This window comes from Penaeus vannamei, chromosome 22 (genome assembly GCF_042767895.1).
Source record: "Penaeus vannamei isolate JL-2024 chromosome 22, ASM4276789v1, whole genome shotgun sequence".
Lineage (NCBI taxonomy): Eukaryota > Metazoa > Arthropoda > Malacostraca > Decapoda > Penaeidae > Penaeus > Penaeus vannamei.
The window spans coordinates 34,295,190-34,299,753 of NC_091570.1; positions in this window are offsets into that span (position 1 = coordinate 34,295,190).

Below are 4,564 nucleotides of genomic sequence, written 5' to 3' on the forward strand. Positions count from 1 at the left end.
GTGGAGCCATCCCCATCAAAGGCTTGCTGAATCAGCTGACTCCAAATCAAACCCACTGAACTACATCTTTTGGCGACAGTAATTTAATGCTTTAGACGTGACGTTTCTTGGCAGCTCCCATCATTTAAACGGCAGGCGATTTAAACATTATTATCGGGATTTGTATCATTGCAGTTGACAAGCTTTAAAAGCCCTGAACCGCAGTATTAAAACATCAAGTGAGACACGACGACTTCACGGCCAGATAACGGATCATCCCCCTTCGGTCTTTATGCCGCGTTGTCCCAAGGGTTAATTTTGTTTGCAGGCACTGAGGGTCTGGCCACCTAGCGGAAGAAGCGACAATCTCACGAGGTTCGCGGTATCAACTCCTTGGCCAAGTAGTCTAAATGACATAAAGCTGCCCCCGCTTTCACAAATAAGCTTAATAGTCCAACAACAAGTTTCATGAGACATAACGACCGCGCATGACTCATGACTATGATGTAGGGGGAGGGGAAGACGCTAGGTTGTGGGGAAGGGAGGGGGGTGGGGGAGGTAGGGGAGGACGCGAGCGACTCAAGGTACAGGCAGGAAATACTACGCTGAAGATAAACAGATGGACAAGAAACATGAATAGATAGATAAATAGACAGAGAGAGAGATAGAGGTGTTAGTGAGTGTTATGGTAGTGGATTAATTATAGAAACTTTCTGAGAAAATACGAATGTTGGTGTAAAGAACATGTGGGTAACCAAGGAATATACGACATGAAATAGTGTATTCCTAAAAAAATAATAATAATAATAAATAAAATAAAATAAAATAAAACTCCGGGTGGCATTGGGTTTCACGAATTAATGGATTATAATGCCGAAAAATATCTGAACGTTTGATAATCATTATATGTGATTCAGCTAAATAACAGTTACGGACTTATGAAAAAAAATCATTATCTGCGGCAGCGATGAGACTTTTCTAAAAAAAGAAAAAAAAGAAAAAAAAGAGAATATGCTTTCTTCGTTAGAAAAGCGAGAAATGTTCTCAAGAAGCCTTTTCAAGATGGTTGAGTGGTCACGTGACGGCCGAGAACAGGTCCTAAGGGCCGTCGAGGAGGCGTGAGTGGAGGCACGGAGAGGCGAAGTGTCAAGAACCACTTCACTAACTAATTTTTCCTCCTGTGAAGACGTTCGGCGCATCTTGCAGAATCCTGAAACCCGGGTTGCGGCTCCGAGTGGAAGGGCGGCGTCGGTGGCACAGACCTTCGGGCGGCTTCGGACCGGAAAGAAGTGACACGAAGAGACGAAGCGACTTTGAGGGTGAAGTAGAGGACGAGAGGCTTGTTACTCCGGCGCCCCTTGAGCCTCGAGGGAAGGTTCAAATCGTTGCTTACCTTGTCCGTGTAAGAAGTTTAATGATGTCTAAACTGTGAGCAATGATTCTCTGCAATAACAACCTCGCTGCGTGCAAGACGAGTAGGGGCTGAGACATGCACGTGAAGGGTCAGAGGTCGGGAGGTAGTGGGCGTGAACCGGAGTCTAGGAACCACATCCCACGCCCATCGCAGCCGGTGAGCGCAGGGAGGAGGGAGGGGAGGAGGGCGGAGGAGGGGGGAGGTGAGGAGGAGGAAGGGGAGGGGGGTGGGGGTTAAAGTGTACAAGTCGGAGGAGGATGTTTGTTCTTGACATGATCACTCTGTTTGTCAACATCCTTCGCCTGAAAAAAATGGTCTGCACTTGTCACTAACTAGATTTTATTTTCCTTTTTTTTTTTTTTTTACTCACCCGAGCCCGTCTCCTCGGCGTCGGATGGCCACGCAGAGACGTAACTCCCGTTCGTGACGTAACTCCCGGCAGCAGAGCTTCGGTAACAACACACCCCTCGCCAGGGACCGGTTGCCGCTGATTGTCCAAAAGAGCTCCATCATTATCTCTAGTTTTATCTAGCTCATGTGAGGCAGAATTACTGGTGGGCAGGGCGTGGCTGGTCCTCGCGCGGTGCCCACGGCGTAATGGGGCTGACGAGCCTTTAGTGACATGATTTGTGGCCTCTTTTTCTCTCTCGCTCTCGGGTCTTTCTCTCTCTTTCTCTCATTTTCTCTCTCTCTCTCTCGGGTCTTCTCTCTCTTTTTCTATCTCTCGTTCTCGGGTCTTCTCTCTCTCTTTTTCTAGCTCTCGCTCTCGGGTCTTCTCTCTATCTCTCGTTCTCGGGTCCTCTCTTTTTTTCTCTCTCTCGCTCGCTCTCGGGTCTTCTCTCTTTCTCTCTCTCTCGCTCTTGTATATGTGGATATATGAATGTACTGTAATGTACATATTTCCTTTTCTTTCTTTCAACCTTTTAAAATCTGTTGTTGGACATAGGCCTTTCCCAGTCTGCACCACCTCCTTAGGGGAAGGCTAGATCAGTAGCAACTGGAAGAGGTGTCATGGCGTCTGATTCTATTTTTGGAGAAAAAAAAACATTTTGATGACGTCACAAAGGTTACGGATGCTTTGTGAATATGGTCGATCATTTTGGTCTTTTCAATTTTCAAACAGGATGGAAAATAACGATTTTTATGGTTATATTTTAATTGAACAATCATCAAAATATGACTGTGGGATGCCATGACACCTCCTCTTGTTGCTACTGATCTAGCCACCACCCTACCACTTTTACCCGGAGCTAAAAATCAACAGATAACCCATTTTGTTTTGTAAACGACCCCTTATTTAGGTCCGTGACATGTGTCTTTTTTCCCTCTCATTTCCTCCCTTCCCACAAAGGATTAGAAATGAATATTTTACATTATTACATAAAGTGGCAAGTGATTATTCTTCTCTATATTGTAAACGGCCGATCAAAACTAACATAAAAGTTGAGTTAAATTTTGTATTTTATATAAGAACGACGAACCATCTAATGTTAAGCGGTGTTGCAATGTTTTTTCCAGAAGAAAGAAAAGAAAAGAAAATAATATATATATGTATATGTATATTAAACAGTTAGGTGGCCGTTAATTTGAAAAAAGAAAGTTAATTTTCTGTATCTACTCTATTCGTGTATTGATTTTGCTGTTGAAAAATGTAAAATGAACAAAAATGATAATAATTTCTCACTGAAAATTCTTCACGATGAATACTTTCTAAAATGCCAACCAAGGAAATAATATTGTAAAATTGAGCATATTTTGTTTCGGGTAAATGTCAAGTGACCATTTTTACTATCCAAACGAAACATCATTTCGCCTTTTTTTAATGTTCATAAATCCTTATTTTATTTACAGTCTCATTGTCTTATTTATCTCAAAATCTCAACAGAATCTGGGACGAAATCATGAATGTCTTGTCAACTTACATCCGCCTTTCTTCTAAAAAAGAAATATTGGAGATTTTTGCTAGGGAATTGTAGGCCTACTTTGTTTGTGAATTACATTTAAGGGCACTGCGTATTTATTGTAATAAACATAGATTTACTTTCCTTGTATATTTTGAAGTAAAAGATAGGTACTCTAAATTCAAAATTTAATAGGCTCGTGTTTCTTGACTAAATACGTATTGTGTTTATGATCTGAACGAATTTCGGTTTTGCTTTCCCTTTTTTAAGATCTCGATTTATGATTTATACATACATTTTTTTTCTTTTTTTTCTTTTCTTCTTTTCTTTTCTTTTCTTTTCTTTTCTTTTGTTTTCTTTTCTTTTCTTTTCTTTTCTTTTCTTTTCTTTTCTTTTCTTTTCTTTTCTTTTCTTTTCTTTTCTTTCTTTTTTCTATTCTTTTTTCTTTTTTTCTGTATTAGCTCTTACAAAGATTTTTTCATGAACTTTATTGTTTTACTTATTTTTACGTCAACAGGACTGAAAGATTTAACTTGAATTTGTGAAGTTGTACCGTCTCTATAATTTTTTGTATCGAACAGAACGTTATATTATGAGGTTATATGAGTCGTTTAGCAGTTTTCTATTGTATTTTACTGAAATATTTCACTGCCAGAAAAGTTCATTGACCTGACATTAGAAGTTAAATAAGGTTAAGCACATAAACACACACGCGCGCTCGCATACATTCAATAATAACAGACATTGTAGATACAGATGTTTGTGATCACGTGCTTCCAACCGATACAAAATCCTACAATTTCTTGGATTCTTCCTGTCGAATACCCATCGAGAACTTACAGCAGGAACAGAACCCCCTCTTCCAGACAGCTGGCAGACCTACCGAACCAGCGGCACAAAACGGTACAACAACAGCTCTATGAAGAGTGACGTCGACCTTGAGGACTGGCGTGGCGTGCGGGGGCTTCGCACGTGGTGGCTGAGGGAAGGGCGCTCATTCTTCGGGCAGAGAGGGTGACGTCACGAGGGGAGGAGGAGGCACCACGCCCCCTCGTCCTAGCCGGAGCACGCCCCCCGCCCACGCCCACGCTTCGTTCATTAAGATGCTTTGTATGATGTATATAGGGAGGTTTTGTTTAAGTGTCTTATTGTTTTCTGAAGTTGTGTTTATTTCCCACAGATGTGTATATCAGTGTGTATGTATATATATATATATATATATATATATATATATATATATATATATATATATATATATATATATATATAT